At 35.4% G+C, this 15,005-nt stretch overlaps 1 long non-coding RNA gene across 4 annotated transcripts in view; it reads left to right on the top strand.

The window, feature by feature from the left end:
* LOC126958673 (uncharacterized) overlaps positions 1-7,904 on the top strand; it is a 38,392-nt gene extending 30,488 nt beyond the window's left edge. For 2 of the 4 annotated variants that reach the window (XR_007727259.1, XR_007727260.1), the window contains one exon: positions 881-7,904. This is a non-coding gene — a long non-coding RNA (uncharacterized LOC126958673). The remainder of the gene's footprint in view (positions 1-880) is intronic. The other 2 variants (XR_007727261.1, XR_007727262.1) reach the window with 1 other exon arrangement.
* Positions 7,905-15,005: the final 7,101 nt, after the last annotated feature.

Below are 15,005 nucleotides of genomic sequence, written 5' to 3' on the forward strand. Positions count from 1 at the left end.
GCAGCATTTTTCCATTTTTTATTTGCAAATGAAAAAGATATATAAGTAAATGATAATTAGGAAAATATAAAGAAGCAGAGTCTGAACAGGTACTGTATATTTTTTAAAGGCTGTGTAAGCCCTAGGTGACAACTCTGAATCTTCTGGCTTTATAAGCTGGTCTTTTTCCATGTAAAAAAATTTTTATTCTGAGACTTTTTTAATATACCAAATCAGACTCCCTTTCCAATTTCAGTTTGGATGCACTGTGGCAAACTTTCTGAATGTTATAAAATGAGATATCAAATGAAATACTATTTATGAGCCACAAAATCATTTTAAATAAATGAAATTTTATTACTGAGTACACATGTATTATAAACTGGTCTACAACCCAAGCAGCATTTACTAAAAATTAAATGAAGGCCATTACATTTAGTAATATATCATGACAATAAATTCCTGAATTAATATACTAACTCTAAATTTTTAAATTAAATCAGGACTAGTTACTCCTTTGTCCAAATAGTCAAAAAGCTTAATCTAAGGTGTTCATATTAATTAAAATTTTTTGGAAGTTAAATTATGATATTGATTGACATTTTAAAATATAACCGTTCCAATTTCATAAAGAAGTTTTAAAAGGTTAAATGTCTTAATGACTACGCTGGGACTTCCTTTATAAATCCACTCTTGGGCGTGTGATTGATTATGACATGTCCAAGAGAGAGGTAGATACATTCTTTTGTCTTGCCCATTGAATAGACTCATAATTAACAAATTGGATTGGAGTTGGTAGTTGCAAGTATCAACATTTTTCAGCTTGAAACTTTTTTTACATGTAGCCGACACTGTTATTTGCCTACATCAATGTTACTTCCTCTTTTGTCCATATGTCCAGTCCCAGGGTTAAAATCACAATTGATCTGAACCAACTGTGGCAATTCACATCCTCTTTGCCAGTGACGGGTCTGACAGTGGACATGGGATTCAGTCGTGGCTAGTGAAACATGAGGAGAAGCTTTTTGGGGTTTCTGGGAAAATTTTTTCATTCTCTTTAATAAAAGGAGGAAAACAATGACAAGTAAAAAGTATATTTTCTCTACAATTTCTTTTCTACTTTGGATATGGTCCTAAAAGGAGAGGAAGCTTGGAGCTACTCTAGCTGATTTGTAACAATAAGGTAGAAGGTCAATATAATTATGAAGAAACTGACCCAATACCCTGAGATGGTGGAACTGCTGAAACAACCTTTGAACCACTAATTCCAGACTTCTTTTACACGGAAAAAAAAATACATTCCTTTATTGTTTAAGCCACTGGTAGCTAGATTGTTTGTTACTTGCAGCTGAATGTATTTTTCCTGGAATACCATATAAATGCAGGTCCAGTATTGTGCCAGAGCCAGCTTACACTGGCTTGTGAGATGATTGTGCCTATCTATTTCCATTTCCACATTCAGTGACTTTAAATCATCTGTGGTGAATAGTCACACTCTGGAACTAAGCCAAAGATACATATCCAAGCTGTTTTCATCAGAGAGCTTGTTGTTAAAAACATTTATCAGCATCACACCACTAGGTGACTTACATTAACTTCTACAGATAATGTCATAGCAACTACTATGCTAGCTATCATCTTTTAAAGTGCATTTTTAATGGTAAATGGGTAATAAGTTATATCAAGACATTTTTAATTTGTGGAATTTTAGAACCAGAGGACACTTTAGTAAATTTAAAAACCAAAATTAAATACTGGGTGATTTTAAAACTAATCTAACATTATATAACTAGTTAATAGCAGAGTTGAGTCTAGAATTTGACTCTTTATTCCCATTTTGGTGATTTTTCCAGTATACCATATAGTTATTATATTATTTATACAATAATAATAATTCTTTGAGTGCCAACATCTATCTTCAAATCAAAGTAATAAGTTAGCGAGATACTAAATTTCCGTATAAATAGACTAGCCTAGTTTTGATGATGCATATAACATTTAATTATATATTGTAAGTTTTGGTCTATTCAGCAAAGATACAGACCTTGAAGAAGGCTGACATATGGAAACTTAGCATGAGATTACAAACTGCCAAGAACCTTCAATTATCATTACTCACAGTACATCCCAATAAGTAACTGGATGATTAGAATTGAGTTTGGATTCCCCAAGTACACCAGAGATACTCGCACAGAGGGGAAACTGATGCCCACATCAATTTTCCAAAGACTAAAGGACTGTCAGTTGAAGTCTGAGCTCCTCTGCTGAAGTGAAGATAGACAATCTTGAAAGATAGAAACTGCATTGTGAGATGAAATGAATTTTTAAAGGATCTAGACTAGACTCTTAGGACAATGTGAGGCAAGATTCTAACAACTTTGGTTTGAAATAGCTAACCATATTTGCCAACAATGATCAGATATTAGAGACACTCAATACAAGTTAGAGTTCTTGTGGGAGTTTCACAATGATAGTGAGAATAAAAATTGGTTAATTTCTAGAACACAATCAGACAACGTATTGCATATCAGGAACCTTAAAAATAAAGATTTTGTAAAATTTTGTTGTGTTGATTGTGGGATGATTTGTATAAGGGAGTTCATTATATTAGTCTCTGTTTTGGAGAACAGTTAAATCTTTCACAAAATTTAAAGAAATATTGATAATATTTGGCTCAGGAATTCTAAGTTTTTTGTGATTCATTTTAACAAAAGAGTATAGATGAAAAGATTAGTGAACATTATAGAGTGGTGAAAATTAGAAACAATCTAAATTTCTAACAACAGGGAGATGGATGAATAAATTATGATATATCCATACAATGAAAAGCAGTAGAGTCATTAAAATAATATTCAGAAGGATACTTAATAAAAAGAGAAAATACTCAAAGTACATCAAGTAAACAATACAGAACAGTATAGTCTGTATGTGTGTATATATGTGCATGTTTAGTAGATAAAGAAAATGCATTAAAATCGAAATGTTCTTCATGATTATATTATTCCTCTACTTCTGAATTTTCCAAGTTTTTTATAATGAGCATATATAAGCTTTTTAAGTTAAAAATAACTATTTTCTTATTATAAAGTCAATACATGCTAATTTTAAAAGTAGAAAGTACAGGAAAAAAAGAAGAACGTATTTAAACACCTATATTTCAAAAAATATATAAAATTAAAACACAGGAACAAAAATCCTTCAAGTCACTTGGAGGTAATTCTGACAATAAAGGGCATCTGTCTCCATCAGCACCGAAGTCTAGAAAGGAAAACCATGCTCCTAAAGTACATACTCTCTGAATCAAGAACAAAGTGGACTGAATAACAATGATGTCAAGGATGAGAAGAGAGATTCATTGACTGGATATTGGTTAGAGTTAAGGAGTTGAGAAATGAGAGTGAATGTTTTCAGGAGCAGCTGCCATCTGTGTGAAGCCTACTGAGAGAGACAGTAATGGGAAAAGGACTTAAACAATTCTTGCTGTGTACAGAATGTACTATTCTCTTTGGAGTTGTCAAGAAACGAAGTCAAAATATAAAAGTGAGAACAGGGTTGTACTAATAAATACTCTATGACTCCTCAGATTTGTGTCTTTGAGTATGAGAGTGTACTGAGAGTGAGTTAAGTGAAGCTCAACCCAATTTACTTGAGTTATACCATGATCCCCAAACTTAATACCTTGGTTGTCCCATATTTGTAGTTACGTGGCTCTAGAAATCTGACCAACTTTCTCACATGATCTGAAAAGCCCTAGTTAGAGCAGTGGTTGTCAACTTTTTTTTCCCTTTAGCAACATGTAGGACAGATGACACTGTCATATTGAATACATACCCATGGTACACTGAGGGTTCTGAGGGTTGAGACTTATCTCTAACTCCAGTGCTTTCTCTCCAAATTAAGAAAGCGAGTCTAAGAGTGTAGTGTTATCACAAAGAAACCCTTGACTATACTTCGATCTAGAAAAAACTTTGACTTAGAAAAAACTATTTTAAAATTTATATGAAACCAAGAAAGAGCACATATAGCCAAGACAATGATAAACAAAAAGAACAAAGCTGGAGGCATCGCACTACCCGACTTCAAACTATACTACAAAGGTAGACCACATACCTGCAGCCATCAGATCTTCAACAAACCTGCTTGCTTTGAAGGGCAGATGGGGTCCTGGGTCAAAACTGAGTGAGTGTTCCAAGGTGAGTGGAATGATTTCCAAGGTGAGTGGAATTCCAAGGTGGGTGGAATGATTTGGGAAAGATGCTAATGCTTCTTTGTATTTGTAGTACCTAGTAGAGTTCTTGGCATTTGCAGATAATTAAATTTGTTTGTTAAAAGCATGTGTGATTATCTGAGGATATTAGGAGTGAGAATGCAAGCCAGGTGTTTTGCATGTTTTGCATGTTAAAGCAGTTTCTGGGGTTTATAATATGGTTTGATTATCCTGGCTGAATGAAAATGTAAGAGAAAATGTGATTCAGAATATAAATTACTCAGTTCTTTCTTATCCCTGGTGGCAAGGCATATCCCCCAAGTTTGCTGATTTGGAAAATCCTTAATTTTGCAAGCACTGAATTCCCTTGCTTGCTATTTATCAGCATTCTGCAGACAACTCTTGTTCCTTCTCTATCCTTAGCCCCTTTTTTGTTTTTCTTGTTAAAAGATCTATTTAAAATATCAGTTCAGTAGCCCAACTATTTCAAAATCTCATTTCGTCTCATTTGTCATTTATTACTGGGCCTATTTTCTCTTTGGTGTTTCTTATCCCCCAGATATATTTGAGGAAACTCTTTTAAATCCCTGGGACTATTGCATCACTGGTTCCTTTTACTGAAAAAAAATCAGACTCAAACTTTAATCACTATATATTACCCCCACTTTTCAATTTCAAGTATTTTTTTTTCTTATAAATCTGGAACTTTGAAAAATCCCTAGTGAGTCCAGGCTGAATAAAACACACGGTTTGAGAAATTTATCAGATGAATTATAACGTATTACTGTTTACCTCTAGGTTATTTGAGGATAGTCTGGTCTTTTTTTAATCTAACAATTTTCCATACCTTCTATTATTAGGGTACATAAAGATGCAGGTTGTTTTGTAGATATTTCATATTTTCCCCTAATTTTGATTTGCTTTTGGTTTCTTAATTTTTAAAAATAGGCTTATCTGGAACCCAGTTTTAATAAATCCTACCTTCTAAACATGTCTCTTGTTAGTGTTCAATTTCAAGGGCCATTCTCCTTTTGCTTTTCAATATTCATTAGGTGCTATTAAATAGCAGACCCAAAAAAAGAAAAGTAAGCATTTGCCTTCAGAAGAATAGTAGAAAGAACATTAGGTTCAGAGTCAGGAGTCCACTCTTAAGCTTTCTGCCTCACACTTTATTTTTTTGGATTCAGGCTTTGCCTATCCCTCTTTCCCCATCTAGAATCAATCATCTCTCTTCTCTTATTATCTAATACTGAGAAAAAATGCATAGGAAATTTTGCAAAGCACTATGAATGCCTGTGAAAAAGGGCATTATGTAATGTCCAGTATTATTATGCTGGAATTTTGCCATTACTCTGTATGCAAAAGGATAAGATTTAGAATAATATTAGCTCCTTTCAACCTCCAGTCCAAGGATGTTCAGTTACCAAATACTAGGAGAATTATATTTTAATTCTTATTTGGTAGGCCACAGCAAAGCTCCAAGACACACTAGATTTATGCTATGATTTTTTAATGATGATTAGTGTCATTATTATGTTTACCCTCTTGGGAGAGGTATGGCAATGGAGGGAATTGAGGGCAGGATGTTCTGTTTTTGCTTATTTTGCTTTGGTAAGGGAAAAGGCAATGCAAGAAAGGGTCCTGACTGAGGTCTAAATGGTCCAAATAGCTCAGTTTCTATGTGAAAGCGGGGAAAAAGATGGCAAAGATGTCGCATAATACAAATGAAATTTGTATAAATACTGACACTATTGTGAAGCCCCAAAATTTGATACAGGTCTCAGTTAATTTAGAAAGTTTATTTTGTCAAAGTTGAGGACACGTGCTCGTGACACAGCCTCAGGAGGTCCTGACTACGTGTGCCCAAGGTGATCAGAGCACAGTTTGGTTTATACATTTTAGGGAGACATGAGATGTCAATCAACATATATAAAATAAACATTGGTTCGATCTGGAAAGGCAGGATAACTTGAAGCAGGCAGGTGGCTTCTGGGTCATAAGTAGAAAAGAGATAAATTGTTGTATTCTTTGGAGTTTCTATTAGCCTCTCCAAAGGAGGCAATCAGATATGCATTTATCTCAGTGAGCAGAGGGGTGACTTTGAATAGAATGGGAGGCAGGATTGCTCTAAGCAGTCCCAGCTTGACTTTTCCCTTTAGCTTAGTGATTTTGGGGGCCCAAGATATTTTCCTTTCAAATTTCTCTCCCCTGCTTTTTGTAAAATCTTTTGGAGAAAGCATTTTAGGAGCAAATGAGCCCCTGGTCCCACGTTTTGTCTGAGCTCTCATGGCTAGGATGATTTGTTCCTAGACAGGTAAGTCCCAAGTTACTAGGACAGTTTTGTTAGAAGGTTGTAAACTCTCATGTCCTATGAAGAGAAAATAGGGGGAGGAAGGGAGATAAACAACAACCACAAAAAGAACAATTCTGGAAAATCTATATAGGCCACATTACTCTGAAGTCCAAACACTGGCAGGCAGGCATGAAAGTGGTTTATGGATGTAAATAGATTGCTGTTATTTTCTTCTGAAGAGGGAAAACAATTGAAAACATTATTTTGAAAGCTTGTAGCCAAGAAAAATTAGAATTCGGTCCAAACTGTAGAAAATAATAAAATTGAGAAACATTAGGCAAGACTAGAATCTAAGAAGTGTATCTTGGTTTTGAAACATAAATTTTCTCTCTCCAGTTTCCCATTTTTACTAATGACAAAACATGATAAGACTGGTATGCTTTATTTTACTTGGCCTAATTCTTTGCATACAGTACAGCAAGAATAAATATTTTTTACTTAGTCTTTTGAATTGGCTTTGAGGGAACTCTGTTCCATAGAAGGAATCTCAGATAAGACTTTTTTAAAGCTGAGACCAGCCATGGATTTGTGCCATCAAATACCTATGAGTTGGGTGATCCTTTCCTCTTGAGGTCCCAAGATAAACTTGGAGCTCCTGGGCCTGCCAGAAAGTGACATTATTTACTTACCACGGGTCAGGAACCCTGTACAGGGAAGTTATGAGGCCAGTTTCCCCAAGGGGCTTTATTGGCTCCATAAGTCAAGTTTGATTCCTTAAAGGAAAGCACACCGTTCCAGTCAAAACCTCGGTAAAATAACCAGTTTCTCCAATTGTGTCCTGTTGCAAAATGAAAACAGATTCTTTTTGCACTTATGCAAATAACTGTATTGCATAAGTTAAGAATACTCACAAATAGTTTCCAAATTCTGGAGAAATCAAGTAGAGAGAAAAAAATATGCTCCAAATTTTGTTCATGTGAGTATACAAAATTGTTAAAAGCTGTCAATAGCTCAAAAGAAGATTCCTTGACTCTGAAAAAAGAAAAGATCAGCAATGTTTAAAGCAAAAAGTCAAAAATAACCTTAATTTTAAAAAAAGTAATCTGAGTTTTTTCCTAAGCAAACAGAACTTAAATAATAATATGACAACTTGATCATATAAAAGATTTTTTTAATAAATCCTCTTATTGTGACTTACACAGACCATTCTTGATATTCTTGGACATTCTGGTTTGTCCTGAACATCCCTCTTTCTTAAACAACCAGTCATTTTACTCTAGGACTAAATTTACAATACAAGATTCTTTCTCATGAAATTATTTCCCTTTAAGCTTTCTTACCAAAAAAGAACTCTTTATTTTTATAACTTTCTTTAGTAATCTCTTTTTCTTCTTGGTTCCTTTTACCTTGTTTTATACATGACCTTCAAGCTTTAAATTAGACAAAAATTGTTCACCATTTTTTAAAAGGATACACTTTTTAAATGTTTTCCTACAAATGTATTTTTGTTGGAAAATATCCAAATAATGAAATATCTATTATTTAATTTAATATAACCTTAGTTTCTAAGTTATGATGAGTTTACAAGTATTTATCCTATTACATTTACCTAATTATTTATTTTAATAGTTTAGATTATTTATAAAAACTGTAATTGTCATTATTTAAAGTTACGGAGCTGCCATTTTAAAATTATAACTGAGACAGTGAAAAAGATTTGACCTAACTGACTCCATCTTGCTTCTATCCTCCAAGCTATCCTTGTTCATTCCTGGGCATAGGCCAAACTAACTTTGGGAGGAACTTAGTTTATAGTTTAGCTTTGAAACAAAGATGATAACCGTCCTTTCCCAAAACAGACCTTACTGCCTATGGACTAGACCACCTAAAGCCACAAGATGAGAAGTTATGGTAATCTCACTAAATTCAAGATGTAACTATTTTTACTAAACCAATATCAATGTCTTATTTATTAAAGATTACACAAGCAAAGATTATTCTGTCTTGGGCTGGATTTATAGTTTTGTAACCCCTATGCCAAATTTTTACAATTTATAGTATTTGGCAGGGATAAGTATGAAATTGTTTGATTAATAATTGTGAACAAAAATGTATGCTGGCAATTCTTAAGACATTTCTAATATTATTTTACCAATAATTTTACAGCTAACTTATTTATTAAAGATTTTACTTAAGTTATATAAACTTGAAAACCCATTTGGCTAGTCTTTTGTTTTTTTCCTGATAAGGCATTTGATTCAAGCACTTTTATTTTCTCAAGCCAATTAATTAGAGCTCTTTTATTTATTTTTGGTAGTGAAATATTGTGTACACAATACATAGACATAGTAGGCATGCCATTATAAGTACATCTTAGAGATTTAGAAAACTCTTTTTTCTCTTATCTTAGACTTTCAGATCTTGATAACCTGTTTCACAACTCTAAGCAGTTGTCAGCTAAATAGCCTTAAATTTTCATATTAAAGGAAACAACTCAGAAGAAAATCAAATAGCAAAATTTACATCATAAAGTACATAGAGAAAAAGTCTAGTGGTGCTAGAGGGAGATTAAAGATGGACGCTAAATCAAACATAAAATTGTGAAAATCGATCATAGCATTGTATAAGAACACCAATTTTATTTAGATAGGGACTACCTATCTTTTAACTGGATCTCTGAGCTCTGGGAAGAGCCCACACTGAATCCTGGGTCTCCACAAAGTGAGAATTACGAGATTGGACCATGTGATGCTTTTACAGTACACTTAATTTTTTTTTAAACAAAGACATTTCTAAGTGTCTAAACCACACTCTCCCTTAAAAACCCAAGAGTAATCTCTGTTGCAATAACTATTTTAGTCAAAATTTAAAAAGATAACACAATACAAAAGTAAGTAATTTAAGAGCTGAGACGAACTTATCTGTTCGCATTCTTGGGGTTCCATAAGGAAAAAAATGTTTCTCCCCCAAAGAGAGTCTGGTGCCTTCTTCATTTTCTTTAAGGAACCCCAGGTTATTATAATCTATTTTAGGTTCTCCATGCAGCAGAGGGTGCAAGAGAAGGAAGAGACAGCAGGAGTAAATGAAGAAAACAGAATTCAGTCAACTGAGAAGAAAAATACTTTTGCTCAAGGAAAAAAAAAAAAAAAAAAAAAAAAAAAAAAAAAGACAAGGTCCTAGAATAAAACCAAAAACAAAACTATGAAAGCCTGTTAAACACAAACACACACATATGCACACACACACATATCACACATATGCACACATACACACACACATCTTGGATGTTAGCTTTTAATTAAGTTGATTTTAACCGCTGAGCTCCTTTAAAAAAAATCTTTTAAAATCTCATTACCATATTCCAGCTAGGAAAAATTGCTGCTATTTCAGAAGTATAGCCATTGCTTTTTCAGTTTGGTCTGGCTAGCAAAAAAGTGGCCTTGTTATGTACATAAAGACCCTTAGTAGTCAAAATTAAAAATATTTTCTCTTTTTCTTTTTCCTTTTGCTGGCTATTTTTCTCCCCCTACCACACCACCTTTGTGTGTGTGTGTATGTGTGTGGAAAGTTAGCCACTTCAGAGGCCTTGTTCCCCATAATGTGGAACTTCCTTTGGCTTTAATCAAGTCGGATAGAGTTGATCAAACCCAATGGGGAAAAGACCGAAACAACAACAAAAACAGAAACAACAAAAAACAGTTAAGCAAAACGAAAGATCGCACAACTTATATGATTACTGAGCGCTCTAATGGTAAGGAGAAATTAAGACCACCTGATTGTTAACTTTAGCCAAGACAAAACCCCAATTCAGCTACTTACCTAGAGATGGGTCTCAGGCTGAAGATGGCTCTCTATCGTCCTAGAAGCAGGAAAAGTCCTCTCATCTTCCCTGTTGGAAGTGAGCTCAAACTCCATGAAGGAGTTACCTACACCTTCCATCGTCATGGAAGCAGGAAAACTTGTCTTCCTTGTTGGAAGCAAGTAGAACTTTAAAAAAAAAAAAAAAAAAGGTTGGGAGGAAGTTGTACAGCAAAATAAACTTTAGATCTCAACCATATTTTGGGAGATCAGGGATTCTCTGGAGGGGGTGCTCCCTTACCTCAGCAAATTGTGCTGTTGGTTTGAGCCATAAAGTTAGCTCATGCTGGTACCAAGCACCAATAGATTTGCCAAAGGTCAGGGGCACTTCCACTCAGAATCCCTACATGGTTACCAAAATGTAAACCCCCAAAATCTGAGACAGGTCTCAGTTAATTTAGAAAGTGTATTTTGCCAAGGTTGAGGATGCATGCCCATGGCACAGCCTCAGGAGGGCCTGATGACATATGCCCAAGGTGCACAGGTTGGTTTTACACATTTTAGGGATACATGAGACATCAATCAACGTATGTAAGATGAACATTGGTTCAATCTGGAAAAACAGGACAACTCCAAGTGGGGAGGGAACTTCCAGGTCATAGGTGGATAAGAGACAAATGATTGCATTCTTTTGAGTTTCTGATTAGCCTCTCCAAAGGAGGCAGTCAGATATGCATTTATCTCAGTGAGCAGAGGGGTGACTTTGAATAGAATGGGAGGCAGGTTTGCGAACTTAAGCAGTTCCCAGCTTGACTTTTCCCTTTAGCTTAGTGATTTTGGGAGCCCAAGATATTTTCCTTTCACACTATGTGGAATATAAGGATATATACTGCCTCCAGAGTCACTAGAAGGTACAAGGCAGTACTAAACACTCTCAGATGTAAAAAAGTCAGCATCCTTCACTGAGCAATTTAAGGGTACGTGAAAGCCCAGTCAGCCTCAACGTACCTCCTGCTTCCTCAATGCCATAATCTGCTATCTCCACCATCAGACCCACTCCATTAAATTGCATTTGCAGTTAATTATTCTATTCAGAGCCCCTGCAAAAGACTAGGAGCTCCTGCGTAAGAGCTAGGTGCTTATGATTAATGCAACCAGCAACTAACTTGCTGTAAGTATTGATTGATTCTCACACCTTGTAGAAAAGATGACTTTTAGATGAGATCTTGAAGGATGTGCAGAGGTCAAAAAGTCAAGTACCCTGTGCAATTAACATAAACATATGAAGTAGACTAGATACAACGCAATAGGAGCCTAGCTGCTTTTGTTAACTGGGTAAGAGTAGTATCTACCTCATTACTTGCTACAGGCCCAATATAAATATATCTAGGGCCAAACAAAATATATCTAGGGCCATATAGAAATCCTTGGATACCAGCTTGAGATCCCTAATTTAAATACATGGAGGAAGGATAGTAAGATATTTCCAACTGAAGGAGTAATATGCAAATAAAAAAGTAACCATGACTTGCATGTTACCTATGAGAACTCTATTCGCTTTGATTAATGTATAACAGGGATTGTCAATATTTCAGAAGCATGGGTACAAGAAGTGACCACTCTTCTTTTGAAGAGATAGAGACTGGTAGGGTAAGATCTTAGAGTGAGCAGAGGGCTTCTTTATGGCTCAAGGTTCAAAAATATTTCCCATAAATATTTCACTATTAATGCTAATATATTCTTTAAAATGCAGATGTCAATCAGAAAAATTCAAATCAGATCACCTTGTATAACCTAGCTGAGACTAACCCCAAAGAGGGAATCGAAAATTACATGGGGGAGGGAAAGGGAGAAATTTAGAGCTTAAGGCTTGGGTAGAAGTCAGAACTGTAGGTGGATGTGAGTGCTCTGGCAAGCTGAAGGCAGTTGAGGAAGCCTGGAGGTAGTGGGGGTGGATACTGCAGGAGAGGGAGGAGGCAGGCTTTGCCTACTGTGCAGTTTTGCCTAGGGCAGCTAATTGCTTGTGCCCAGGAAATTGCCTCGGAAGCCTTGGGCAATATGCGGTAACTTTTCCCTGATGCCTAGTTTATCAGGTTAAGTTGAAATTTGGTGGGGAGAAGGGGGAGAATGATGAGCTGAAAGAATTCCTGAGCTGAAAGAAACTTTAAAGGTCACTAACTTTTTTCAACAAAGTACCTCCAATGATAAGAGAGGGAACTTGAACCTCTAGGAATCTGGGGACTTAGCTCAAAGTAACCCACCACAAGTGGGAATATCTTTGAAATCTCTTGGTTTATCTTAAAACTTTATATAAAGTTTGCATTGATTCAACATCACCATGTTTGTTTTAATATAATAAGACTTTAAATTACTACACCCAACTGACCAATCTCTAAATAAAACTGTCTAAGGCCCTACCCATGATATGTCAAATTGCTTGGCCAAGACCTTTAGCTAGTAAGGGCCAAGATAGAATAAGAATTCAGGGTCTGGTACGGTGGCTCACGCCTGTAATCCCTGCACTTTGGGAGGCCGAGGCAGGTGGATCCCCTGCGGTCAGGAGTTCGAGACCAACCTGGCCAACATGGCAAAACCGCATCTCTACTAAAAATACAAAAATTGGCCGGTCGTGGTGGCAGGCGCTTGTAATCCCAGCTACTCCAGTGGCTGAGACAGGAGAATCACTTGAACCCAGGAGACAGAGGTTGCAGTGAGCCCAGATCGCGCCATTGCACTCCAGCTTGGGTGACAGAGAAAGACTCCGTCTCAAAAAAAAAAAAAAAAAAAAAAAGAATTCAGGTCTCCTGACCACAATGCCATATCTGTTATGTACCAATGGAGATGAATAACAGTGCAAGATGGTGAGGACTGTGTCTGGGGAGAAGGGTAAAAAAGGGAAAGTGGAAGGGGTCTTCACTTTATAATTTTTCTTTAGGATTGACTCTGGTGTGAAGATTATATAAAGTGAGGGAAGGGATCTAGCATTCATTACTATGTGCCTACACTTTGTACCGGACACATTATCTTTATTATCTCTCTTAATTTTCATAGCAACTGTGGAATAAGTTGTCACCATGATACAGTACAGGATGAACAAATTCTGAGATTAACAAATCTGCCTATGGCTGCTCTACTGGTAAGAGGTAGAGTTAGGATTTGAATCCAGAAATGTCTGACTAAGCCACACTGTCTCTTTTCCACAGATGTTTATTAAACACACGCTATATGCAAAGTACTAGGTGCTTTAAGTGTATGAATAAATAAATAAGCTGATTAGGGAAATAAACAATGAGCTCTGACTGTCTTGTTCTTGGAGTCTATAGCCTGAAGAAGGAACTCTGTAATTAATTAGCTGGTCATCTTAGCTATTTATCTAATGCCCCAATCTGATAAAGAAGTGAATTAGATCACTCACAACCACAAAAATTAGAAGATATTTTCAGTGTTCATAAAATCTTTTTTAAAAATCAAAGGATGCACCACACATGGCCAAAGCCCTTTTTATTAATACTTTATAGCTTTGCATGGCATATGGAACAATGTTCCCAAACTGTCCTAAGTTATTAATAGGTTCAGCAAAACCAAAAACCTGGTGTTAGCAATATTTTCTTCAAAAGTGCATTAAAAATATAAATGTCAGAAAAATACTAAGCACATTTCTCTTGTTCTTATTATGTAAAATCTGTCTTTAAGGAATGGTGGGCAATCTTAAGACAAAAGAAGTTGTATATGTTACCTGAAGGATGAATGACTGGTACTCAGTTTGTTAGTCAATGCAGAGTCAGGTTTTACCATTTTACCAACTTATTCTAAACTTTAGTGTATGTCAGCTATTCAGTGATCTTCAGCCTTTCTTATGCATATTTGTGATATGGATAAAATTTTGATCGTTTTAAGGCAGTTTCCTTGAAACTGTTTCTACTGTTTACTTTAATCTACATGCCTATTTCATGGGTTCATATTGATCTTTCATCACTACTTTATAGTGCATTTTGAGGGCAAACAGTTTTGGGAAATACTGATCTAGAAATTGTTGCTGCCAAGTTGGTACCAGGCATTGATTGCCAGTTTCTCAAAAGAGATACTAATCTTGATTTCGCTTCTTACTTTTTGAACTTTTGTTACATGTTAGATGGATATGTAGTGTCCAATGTGCATATATCTACAACGTTAACAGCACATAGATTTAATGCACATAGATGCACTTTTCTTATATACTTGATAACAAGAAATATTTAACAAGAGTAGTTAAAGAAGTGAATTTTATGTTATATGTATTTCATTACAATAAAAAATGCAACAGGGTGATACTGGTACTTAAGGAAGAACATAAACTAATAAATTGCAAAATATAATATTTTTCATGTCATAATCGGATATAAGACAATAAATAATAATCATATCTTATTAGTATGAGAAAAAAACATAAGCAGGAGCTGGAGCTACATGTCCCAGGGGATATAAATAAGAAACAAATTCATTAAAGAATATTTACATAGAATTAAGTAAAAAGGTAGACTTCGATTCGGTTTTGTTTTTGTTTTTGTTTTTGTTTTTTGAGATAGAGTCTCACTCTGTCACCCAGGCTGGAATGCAATGGCACGATCTTGACTCGCTGCAGTCGTCACCTCCCGGATTCAAGTGATTCTTGTGCCTTAGCCTCCCGAGTAGCTGGGACTACAGGCGTATGTGAGCACGCTAATTTTCATATTTTTAGTAGAGATCGTT

Source organism: Macaca thibetana, chromosome 7, assembly GCF_024542745.1.
Source record: "Macaca thibetana thibetana isolate TM-01 chromosome 7, ASM2454274v1, whole genome shotgun sequence".
Lineage (NCBI taxonomy): Eukaryota > Metazoa > Chordata > Mammalia > Primates > Cercopithecidae > Macaca > Macaca thibetana.